This window comes from Rhea pennata, chromosome 2 (assembly GCF_028389875.1).
Source record: "Rhea pennata isolate bPtePen1 chromosome 2, bPtePen1.pri, whole genome shotgun sequence".
In the NCBI taxonomy this organism is placed as follows: Eukaryota; Metazoa; Chordata; class Aves; order Rheiformes; family Rheidae; genus Rhea; species Rhea pennata.
Window position 1 is genome coordinate 146,021,701 of NC_084664.1, and position 12,658 is coordinate 146,034,358.

Here is a 12,658-nt window from a genome sequence, read left to right on the forward strand (position 1 = left end):
CGATTAACGTACTTGTTTAACATCATGCATCTGCTCCCCTAGTTGAAATAGTTTAAGCACACACACACGTTAGTAGGGCTGTGTCTGGACTGCATGCATAGCTACATGGTGGGTGAAAAGGACTAGTTTTCTTCAAGAAATATAAAGAAATACTGCATATGGAGTTCATACGAGGTTCCACAGAAGTGTCTCCTTATGGGGCTTAATGAACTTGCAGAAACTGTACTTTCAGCAGTAGTATTTTAGGGCAAAGGTCTCTCTTTGCTTGGTCCAAAAGGCCCCATTTCTGACTGGGAACTTCTAGCTGCATAAATATTAAATATTGTCTCAAAAATAATTAAGGGCAAATGCATTTTTTTTGTGCAGTGCAGAGAATATGCTATCATTAACAGGAAAGCTGACGCATTCAACTAGTCCTCTAACAGGAAAGAGGACACTGGTGAGATTGTTACATACAAAATAGTTATACTAATTTATTAACCTAGTGTTAGTATTAGATCCATTTCTTATGTACAGCTCCAGGCTAAGTTCTGCCAAAAATGAGATGTCATCTTCCTCTCAAAGTATCAAGATATACGTAAATCAAAGACGGGGCATAGTTTTATCTATAAAAATGCTGAAAATTCTTGAACTAAAAATGCTGCCTGCTTATAAAGAAGATTCTAAGCCCTAGAATGCATCTTCCTGAGGCAAAAAAGAGGAGGAAGTATCCTGGACCATCTCCTGCTCTGAGCCTGTTCCCATGGAAAAAAGAAAACTGCAAATCACGTATGTAAACCACACAAATTTGTTCTGCCATTGAGTAGAAAGCAGAGCATCCGAGAACGTAGGCTTCTCCAGTGAGCCGTAGGCAGCACGTGTGCAGTGGAAATTTCCCATGCACGCTTACAAAGCTGTTGTATTGGTAGAACAGGAGAAGAAGCTGTGCAGCAGCACTGCCATTGCCATAGTAACTCAGCTAGAGAGCTGCTGCTGATGATGATTCAATTGTCGGAGCCTGCTTCATCTTTTTCTATTTGGAGCTTAAATTTTTGACTTGCTAAGAAACAGCGAAGTGTTCAGGCTGCCTCAAAATTCATAATGAGATGACATACCCTTTTATCTCCTGTCATATTTTTTGCATAGATATTTCTAGACTTATGTTAAAATCATAAAAAAAGTTAACTTTCAGGTAAAGATTTTCTTTCCCTATCAGTGCATGTATATCCAATAAATCATCAAGGAATGAAGTCACTTTTAGGTTATTAAAATATTTTTACTGTGCACTAATCATCAGTGTTGGGAAGAGCGCATTCCTACAATGATCATTTGATAGTATGCTTATTCTCCTCCCAGTGTCTTTTACAAACTGTAGCTATATTACTGCATTACATTTAAAACTCATTCGCACGGTTAGCATATAACTCTGACCAAAACCATATTCACAACTGTATGGAAAGAAAAAATGCTGTAGGTTTTCTGAGGCCCTCAGAAAACCAACAGAACACAGTATCTTTTTATGTTTGCTCTTGCTCTACTCCCTAGTGAAAAATAACAGCTATACAGGAAGTTGCAGTGGCCTGCAAACTCAGCAGAAGCGCCTGAACTCAAAAAGTTGCCAGGGAAAGCTAGGCACTAAGCCAGGCTTTTTGGCTGGACCTTATGCTTTCCTGAGAGGGGAACAAGGTAGATGAAACAGTCTGTATTTTATGCTTTGCCACTAATCACTCAGATAATATATTCTTCAAGAAAGAGGTTGCAAGGGAAGGAAGACAAAACATGTTACGATGGACCATTTTCCTTCTCTTCTGATGTCTGTGTTCCAGTCCTGCTACTGCTCTCTGTACCTTTTAAGTAGAAAGGAGAATGTGGTTCTAATTCAGCAGAGTTTTATTAGCTAGTAATTGTCTGTGTCCTTTAGTACAGAGCCCAAGGGACTTGGTGCGTAGCTACTTTGGCATATGAATTACTAAGAAAAAGCTTCACCTGATGTTTTTACAAAACTTTCAATGAAATCTATTTTTGCAAGATTATTTATTCTATCTAATGGTACATTGATTCTAGACATCTGAAAATGCTGTTTTTCGGTTTGCCTACTTACAGTGTAGTATATTTGCCCTTGAGCTTTTAAAATAACATCAGCAGAGAAGTCAGCCTGGTAAAGGGCTCAGTCTGAGTACCCAAATACCTATGTGCAGAAGAACAAGGCAAAAAATCACCAAGGGGAGAGTCAGAACTGACCAATAGGTAAGCCTTTACATCCTTCAGCACAAAAGGCTGTTTCATGCTGCCAGGAGAGACCAGGTCTCAACGGAAAGCATGTCTGTGGTACAGCCTTATATGCTGTCTTTCTGATCCTGTGAAATTTTGTTCATTCCTGCATAGTGGCTCAGCTTCAGCAAGAAGGGCTTCCACTCCTTACTCGTTTCATTTTTTACCTGTCCCTCATATAGTGGAAGAAAGCAAGACTTGTAGGAAATCAGAGGTCTTAGTCTCACCAAGTGGTGAAGGGAACGGAACCTATACTTTCTGTTCTTTTTTTTTCTTTTTTTTTGTGCAGTAAGTATGAGGCTAAACAGTCCCCCCTGCCTTAGTGCGCTCGCAGAATTGTCTTAGTAGCCCTTCGCTGTACTTGCCCCAGTAGCTCTGCCTAACGCAGCCCAGGATACCGCTGGCCTTCTTTGCCACAAGGGCACATTCACACGAAGCGTTCACACACTATACAGTCATCCTCGCATACCGTTGCTGGGTTTTATGCTGTCATCCCTCGGTATTTGCTGTTGCACGTGCTTGCTAAGTTTGGCTTCACGGGGGAGTGACATGCTTCTGTACTTAGTTTATTGCCTGTAGAGGTTGTTAGTCCAAAAATGGGCTGCCTCATTGCTCAGACCAAAACAATTCCACATGTTTATAGAAGTGAAAGCACCTGTGGATATTTGGGACAAAAAGAAGCACTTACGTGCATTAGGGTTAGGTTACCTTCTTGCAAAGTTATTTTGGGGACAATTTCTGTGCCTAAATGTTAAATTTGATTTCAGGTGCCTGGATTTTTCCTTTAGATTTAGCACCGGACCTTCAGACGTCAATATAAGGTGAAAAATGTCTTATACTGCTTCGGGATCATAAGCTAGATTTTGTTCTTGATTCACATCTCTGAGTTCAAAAGAGATGCTGAATGTGGCATACAGGAGAACCGGGCTTTGTAATCCTGGCATCACACAATTTAATTAATGCAGGCAGATAGCTGATGGTGCTTCTCTTTTTGTTCTATGAAGTATCTCTATTTTGTCAGCTGAGGCCTATGGTGCTTTGACATTTTTTCCCCACCCAAAATTTGAAAAAGATGCTTAAATTAGTTTTGCAGAGTTTGGGAGTGGGTAGGTAGTGGGAAGAGTACAGAAGGACAAGGGAAAATGTAGGAAATGCTGCAGATTGTTTACATTAAAAATAATTGAGCCTGGTGATCTTATTTAAACATTTACTTTCTAACTAACTGATTAATATGTGGGTGAGAAAAAACAGTGGAAAACATTGCCAAATATACAAGCTTGTTCATTTGCAATCATGTATGTCAGTAGGTTAGCAGGGAAGAGGATAGACAGAGATGGTGAATAAACTGTAACTCAGAGAACTAGAAGATTACAAATAAAACTGTATTTAAAAGTCAGAATCAAAAAGTTTTTGCATAAAGAATATAGATGGAAAATCAGTATTAAGCAGTGAGGTAAATACAAAAGATAAATTGAGGAAAGCAAAAGATTGAACAAAAATATTCACTGAATACAATGCATAAATATATATCTAATACTTACAAATGCTATTTTTATATTTTCTATTTTGATGGGCAAAGAATAGACACTATTTCTGCTTTAGAAATAAGAAGTGCAATAAAACTAAAATCCAAATATGTGTTCTTTCTGACTGGCCTTAGTTCAAACCAGTCCATATTTCCTAAGCTGAATAACATCCTCTAGTTTGATTATCAGATGTGTTGATCCTATTTTACATTCGCTTAGGTTGATGAGCATATCAACAGATTTCACTTCTTCCCAAATGCTAAAAAGAGAATCCAAGAGAACATCAGCTGGAGCTAACCATTTCCTCAAGAATTCTCTTAAGGAAAATCACAGAAAGATAAGAAAACTACAAATATTGTTATAATATGTAGACGAAGGCCAAAGGGAAGCATAGCTGCATGTCAGTCCTAGTCAGAATAAGAGAATAAGCTATGTGGGACTATGATAACACAAATTAGAACTTAAAAGTATGATTAAAAGCCATTCGGATATCCTTATAGGAAGTACATCTTATGGAAAAACTCACTATATAGAGCAAAGAGGAACTGTTTACAGAAAGATGCAAAGAAAAATATCTGGACAAAAAAAAAAGACTCTGACAACAGGATAGGAAACTGTTCTGGAAAGCAATTATGAGAAAAACACTTTAGAGCCATGAGGGTTATATATCATAATGTGCGTTCTTAGACCACAGCTGTGGTTAAAAGGACTAATGCCTAAGTAGTGGAATATTTAGCCGAAACAGGGGAGCAGTACTGCATACGTACACAGTATAAGATGACTGCTGGAACAGCGTGTTCAGTTCTAGTGGGGAAGGGTTCAATGGAGATGTTATTTTTCTGAAAGACATTTATTTCATCCAACTTCTGATAAATTTTGTGATCTGTTTGTATTGGACAGATCTGTATCTGTACTACTCAGTGAAAATGCAAGCCAGAAAGCAACCTAAAGTACTGCAGGCCCGTACATGTTTGTGAACCTATATAGCTTCCCAGGAAGGACTTGGGCCAACTGTCTGACTTGAGGCATCTGAAGATACTGCATGAAATCATGAGATGTGTAGGGGCAGATTTATGGCAAGCAGGCACATCCATGTCTGTGTCTACACTGGAGAGGGAGCTGTGGGTAAGGACCTGCGCTGAGTGATTGCCTGGACCTAAGCCTCCTTCCGCAGCGTGTTTCTGAGCTCTGCCAAAACTCGTGAGAAACAGTTTGGGAAATACAGGAAATCTGGGCTGAAGTGTAATTTGGATCTGCTCTTAAAATACAATGTTATATTACAAAATCCACTTAGCAGTAGCTTACGATCATTTGGCTTTTCTATATAACATCAACTTTGAAACAGATTTGCAGTAGAGCTTGGGATGAGACTGTGGTGAAGACCTGAATAAGATGATGGTGTACAGCTATTTCTGCTAGATAAATCCTGATTTAATTAATAATTCAAATTATTTTGGGTTTAGTAAGTAGTGCAATATTACTGAAAGATAAATTACCAAGGAAGACAATTGTGCTGAGATGCCCACATGCATAACATCTCCTACCTAGCTTTGAAAGCTTGCTTTCTTTGGAGCAAATATTCTCCACTTCTTCTGTCTTTGTTCAGTGGATATCAGCCATTCATCTTTTAAACTGGAGGATATAGATATGGTGGATCTGACAGAGACATTTTTCATATTAAGTCAGAATGAGTGAGAAAGTAAGTCGCAGTTGTATGTAGTAGTTAATAACTTCTAAATGCTTGCTCTCTTGGGGTTATCAAGAAGATCAGTTAAGTATCTTGCCTCAGTTTCCTCAGTACCATATCTATGTTGATATAGATAGAACATTTGCAGTATAGAATGGATGGAAAAAAACACATTTGATTGGGAATCTGCACTGAAGCACCACTTGGAGAAGAATAGTTGACATTTTCAGTTCTAGCTGGACACAAGTGTCTCTTGAGGAATACACTATTTGTGAAAAAAGTTTTATGACCCCAACTTGGGTTTCTGAGGTTGTTTGCTCATTTTATCTTCTATGCTTGGTTGGATCTCTCCATTCTAATGAGTAGAAGATTTATTTCAGGGCTACTTTTATTCTGTCCTTTTCCAGTGGATAGAGAGTCTGATTTCAAATGCTCTTCTGTGTGGGAAAGACAAAGGATGCAGTGATACCTGTAGGTCAAAAAGTTTCCCAGGAATTGAAGCATACTCTTGAAGAGGTCTTTAGCTGAGCTTGAAATTGTTTGATGACATTTAATATGGTTAAGAGGATAAGCTCTCACTGACCTGGAATCTAACACGGCTCTTGTGAGCTTTCTGCTTTGAATCAAAGTAAAGCTTTGCCAATTACTACATGCTTCTGGCAAAACATAACGATTGGAGCTAGGACAAATTTCATCAATTTATGGAAACACTCCCATAAGAGCAAAGAGCAAGATGAGAGGCCATCATGGTAGAGAGAGAGATGAGACCTAGAACTTCCTCACAGGCAGGAGCCTTGTATGATCCTGAAAGAGCTATATATGCAATCGCCAAATTAGACATGATAAAGTAGATAATGACCAGTAGTGAGTCCCTGGGGAGTAGACAGGAAGGTAATGGAGAAAAGGATATCTCTGGTGCAGATGTGATACAAGACTGCTGACCAGAGTAATATGATTTCACATGATTGGTATATGAAGAACAAATCCATCTGAACTGCCACTGAAATAAGAAAAACAACGTAAATGTTATACAACAACCTTGGTTTCCGTTCAGCTTAAGGAAGAGCTGAGACTGTGTAACCAGAGCTTTATAATCTGAGTTCAGGAAACTGAATTGTATTTGAACTATATTTTACAAATAACAATAATAAACAAAGATCAAAACTGAGGCTTTTTTCTTACCTTTATAGTGTCCTTTTAAATGACAAAAATATTAACAATAAGCCCTCCAGCCCCAAAGTAGACATTAAAAAATAAGAATCTTACACACAACCTGCTATCTTAATTACCATGTTAAGTACTGTATTAAACCTTCTGGGATTGCTTTCATAATAAAATTTAAGGATATGCAAGTGTTTGTTCAGTACTGAGGTCCTATGTTGAACAAATAGAAATTAGTGTATGGATACCCATGTATAAATCAATTCTCAAAAATATTTCTGTCAAAATGTGCAAACTTCAGAATTTATGTCAATAGAACCAAAGAGGAATCAGAAACATTATAAACCATTGCTTATTTAATCAACTGATAATATATTGTTTATACTTTTGTTCTATCCTTCTAAGTCTGCTCTCACTTCTGAGTTGCTTGCAGTATCAATACATGTAAGCCAATGATCATACTATAGTTGCTCTTACCCACCTATCCCTTTTCTTCCTGTTTTTATTAATATTCTTCGTTAGACACTTATGCCGCAGTGGCCTCCACACAGGCATTTGCAGTGCAAGTTTAGAGTCTGAGCAGTTGACTACGGGCAGGGACAAGGCCTTTTTGTCTGTTTTTTCAGTGTCTAGTACAATGTGGTCTTGAGCAGGGCCTTGGAATGTTACCCCACTAAAAACAAGAGGTAGTAATGCATGTTAGTGGCAAAGCTCAAATGCCTTCAACTTTGGAAAGATCTTAATGCCAGTTTGACTATAAATTCTCTGAGTAATCAAATTTGCTTGGTAACTTTTAAATCCTTTCCTCCAATGCAGAATAAAGATTTGGGAAAAATGTGCCTGTGATTTGTATGTGTGGTTCCTGCCAGGTACATTTTTACTTGATAACATCCCCAGTGCAGGTAAGTTATGTCGGTACTATACTCACATTTCCTTTCAATAAGATAATTGTGCTATCTGGGACACTTTAAATGCAAATGTCACCTTTTTATCTAGGCATCTACTTTCAGACAACGGGAGTACTATGTTTCACATGCCTGTCGGTAAATAGCAGTGACACTGCTTTGATACAAAGGCTTCCAAAGTTTTTGAGAACACTGAGTAAATATGCAAAGGGCAGAAATATAGTGCTCCATTTGCGGGAAAAAATGTGTGTTTATAGGGCTGCTAGAGAATCTCACTGTTCTTTGGAAAAAGTCAACAAGAGAAAATGACATTTTTAATGTTCATTTTGTATTTGATTTGATCATTTTGGTTCTGTTATCCGTTCATAATTTTACTGACATTTCCCCTAAAAGTAGTCAAGCAAAAAAACCAAGAAAAACACAAGAAAATATTTGCTACTGATATTTAATTGACAACCATGTTAAATATATGGTTGATTTATACTCTGCTTATTTAGTTGAAAGAAACGGATTGGTATAAACTATGGATTTACGTCATGCATAATAATGAAAAACTGTATCAGCTTTACTTACCTTTTTGTTGATACTCAGCTACATTTCGGAGCAGTTATGTTTCTCTCTGAGCAAGGCCCTGCGTGATGGCAAAGCTGCTGCTGAGATATGCTTTGGCTCGAGCCGTGTTGTTCCAGAGCCTGCTGGAGGCATTCGGCCAGCATTGCCCGGCCGCACACGTCTGACACCCAACCCCTCTGCTCAGTTTAACTGCTAAGCAGACCAGACGCCTCCTAGGATTGGATTGTGGGGGGAGCAGGGGAACATGAGGACAGAGTCCCCTTGCATTTCCCCCTAAAAACCCTATATGAAAAGTGGGAACCCACTTGTGGTTTCGCTTTCCCTTGCCAAAATATAAGCAGCCTCGTTAACCTGGAACGAACTGGAAGAAGAGGGATCTGTGCAGGTGTGGGGAACAGTGAGGAAACTTATCGGAATTAATTTTATATCCTGTTCTCCCCATGAACTTCGACGGGGAAGGGAACGCTGCTCTCCTGGGACGCTGTGCTGACGGGGACAGAGAGCTTGCAGCTTCACCTACTGCAGGTAAAGCAGGTGGCCTTGGAGCTCCGGTTCAGGAAGGACTGAAGAATCAGACCCCAATTTATTTTTGAAATGTCATTCAGTCCCGCAGTCCTCATGCAGCCGTAGTAACTAACATAGCTGAAAGCTTAGATTTTGCCCTTCAGTTCCTACCTGAAGTAAAGGCTAAGCTTCTAAAATCAGCTACCAGGGAATTCTTCTATAGTATTAATTATGTATCTATTATACTAAGAGTAACTAAATAGTTATCAGCCACCTGTTGGTGATATGAATATCATAAATTTCAAAATCTTCATTAGTAATAACAACTGTTACTAAAAATTTTCCATTTTCTACATTTGTTCCCCTGATTTCTTTATATTTTGCTATGCTTATCTGGACCTAAAGTGATCCTTGAGTCTTCCAACTGAATTAAATTTTTGTGGGGGAAAATGAATGAAGATTCAACTCCTTAGCTTCAAATGCTGATCATTTTTCCTTTCAAAAAGCGTATTAAATGGATTTAAATGAAATAAATTATAGTTTGTTTTTCATTATTCCATATGCCCCTCAATTTTTAGTTACTTTCCTGGATATATTTAACGCAAGCTTTTTGTGAATTAGCGTGAGAGACTATGATTACTACTTAGTGGGGATTTGAATCTGAGTTTATAGCAGCACCTGCTGAAACTATTACAAGCATTAGTCTTGAATCTTCATGGAATGCAAATTCAACCTGTGTTCAAACAAAATCCCATAAATGCATAAGCCAGATGCAAGAAGATTTACTATTAAGTTAATCAGCAATTATGTCTTGGCAACTCTGCAGGGTTGTGCCCCAATCTAGTATTAAAATTACATCATTACTGGAAGATAACTTTAAAATTTCTGCATGAACAATGCTCAGATAACACCAACAGCATTATTTTTTATGGTATCGATAGAGTTAAAAGAAACATACTTCTAGCCTAGACCCAAGAGAGAACTTGTGACAAAATGAAATATAGCCTGCTGAAACCTACTGTAAGCAAATACCACAAGCTGTGCCAAACAATTATATTAGTTTCACTATAAAAGTAACACCAAACATAAAGAAAGGACTTGCACATTTCCATCACCATTGTTTTTAAATAGTGTATCCATAAAGAAAGCCAGTAATCATTTGGTTAAAAACTTATTAACTTGTGATCTATTCTTGAGAATACTTTACATAGGCAGCAGTTTTAGAGACTGGTTTAGTTTTTATAAAGAAAAATGGATCTGAATATCAGATCTGTTTACTAATGCTACCTAGTTAACCTTGCTGTTATTTCAGAATTTCAGTTTCTTAAAGCTTAAACTCTAGTTGACTCCTGTGTGGATACAAACTCATTTTCTACTTTTCTTTAAAAAATAGTTTTGCAATGCATTGCAACAAAGCAGCATAAATGGGATTAATATTTACTTCACACTTAGTACATCGTAATATTTATATCTGCATAAATAGGTTTCTATGGATACCCGCTGCAGTGGCAAAGTTATATGTGCTTACAACATTAGGTGAAGAGTAGGTGTCTCTATATTGAAAATAACAGCTTCAGATGGTCTCTTGCCAAACGATAGTAAGTTTTGTTCAGTTCTCCAAGAGAAAAATAGGCTGACAGCAGATCTAGGATCAAATACTCCTGGCTCAGGGCCCTGGTGCAATTTCTCATCAGATATTCAAACCCTTTTGCAGGCACTCTGTTTCTGTAACCTGACCTCAACCTCCTGAGAGAAACTCCCTTACCCATTACAGCGAATGAAACTGGAAATGACTAGAGAATACAGAGCATGAAAATGATTAGGAAATTTATCTTTGTATTTTGTCAGAACACATTACTAACAATTTTGATTTCAGAGTCGAGTTAGACTTTAATGAATCCAACTGGGAATCATCAGAAATATTTAATTTTAACAGCATTTCAACAAGAACAGATATATTTCAAGAGCTTTATATTATTCAAAAGTTTGTTTATTCGTTTATTTGTAACCCTGAATTTCATATATTGGAATATATCCTCATCTCTACCTCACTTTTACCTCACTAAAACTGTTTTTCATAGTCTGTGTCATCAGTGTAAATCAAAAATGTCTATGCATTGCACTATCCCCACACAGTCTAATCCCACCCGAGGTCGCTGACTTTGGCTGATTGGCTGCATCACTTAACAAGTTGTTGATCTCCAGGGTTCCCTTATTTATCTTCTCCACAGAGCTATGGCATAGAGTAAATCAAGAGTATGTATCTGAAGAAGCAGTTCCTGCTTTGGAAGTGGATCAAATATTACTATTATTATTAAAAACAGGAGTGCAAACTTGACGCTTGTAGTTCTACTTTATCAATAACAGTTTATTATTTTCCTACTGATCTTATTTTTAAGCTGTAAGAGAGAGCTGAGAAGAACCTTACTTGCTCTGATTTTTTGCTTCGATCATTTTCTAAAATTAGTTTGTTACAGTTCCTTCCATGACCTCAACTAACTTTTAAAATCACGCTAGCTTTTACGGATGCTTTGGCATGGACCATGAGATGACCTAAGCATTTTAATAACCTGACTGAAATAAACATTTTTAACAGTACTTCTATCTGCCAGCAGCCTGTGACTTATAAGGCAGTGTATTGAAATTGGAAGTGATTTTTTTTTTTTTTTTTTTTTTTTTTTGCTTTCCAGGTTAAAGCTAGTGCCATCTCCCATAAATCCTACAAGTTTATTACTGAAGCCCACAGCAAGGCAGAAGAAGTCATTGAGAAGTGTGCTTCATGCTGCAATCTATTTCAGGTCTAGGAATGTTAAAATATGAACCAACAGTACGAATTGAAGATATAGAACCTGCTGCATGAAAATGACAATTTCTAGTTCTTTAGCTTGACTGATAATATTAGTCACTCCTCTCATCTTATTCTAGTTATATGTATATGTCCAAATCCATACCATGATAACTTCTCATTTGGCCTTGTGAGGTATTTTCATTTTTGCTATCCTATGAACAATATCATAAAATCTGGTAAAATTCTATCTTCTATTTGCTTCAATTGATTCAGAAATATATAACTTGTTTAAGATAGAAATACTACGGGATTTTTCAAAGCAAATAGTTTTTTGGTGCTTTTTAAGAAATATCTATTGAACAGCTCCAATTTCAGTGACAGGTAACTAATGAATGTGTTACTATTTCTTATTTCTCCTGTTAGAATCTCATGTTTTATAGACAGAGGGCAATTAATTATATCTGTCAGGAGATTTATATTGCAATAAGTTACAGATGCAGTTCATACTCCCTGCCTTTTTCACTGTTTTCAGATGGTGTGATTCTTTTTCCAACTCTTCTTTATGATCATTTATTTCTGCTTTTACTGAAGCTCTCATAATCTTTTCCCAGCTCCTTGTCAGTAGCCACTATTCAGTTCCCAAGAGGATTGAAAAAAAAACCTGATATGAAATCATACTTGGAATTTTTCCCGTTCACAAAGTGCTTTTAGATTAAAGAGCCTGACCTCATCCAATATCTGAAATGACAGCTATATTAAGGAAATCGGAATTCATCTTGTTCTATGCAACAAAGAAATTAAAAGATACCTTATTCTATAGAATAATCAGGAAGTTTGCATGGGACTAAATTAAACATCTAATAATGAGATTTTTTTATCATTCTCCTGGAAGTTCTGATTCCTGGTGACAATCACTCTGTCTTTGTATAAATTCTAAATGCATTTGAAATATTTTAAGTGTCATAGATGGTATCTTAAATCTACTGCTTCTAATAGCGATGTTGGAGAAAAGTGAAAGAAGTCCTGATTTTGCGGGCATTCATGTCCTTGCATAAGCATACTATGTGTAAAGACATAGATGTGTAGGTGTTTGGAGACACTCGTACTTTGGACTCTGTACTTAAAAACAAATCAGGTTTCTTCCTAACCTCAATGTATTTCTTTTGTTTTTTTTTGCTCTACTGAATAGAAAATGATGCCAGATCATGAGCATAGATCACATTTGGGGTCTACACATAAATGTTCTCTGTGAGTAGCAATCATA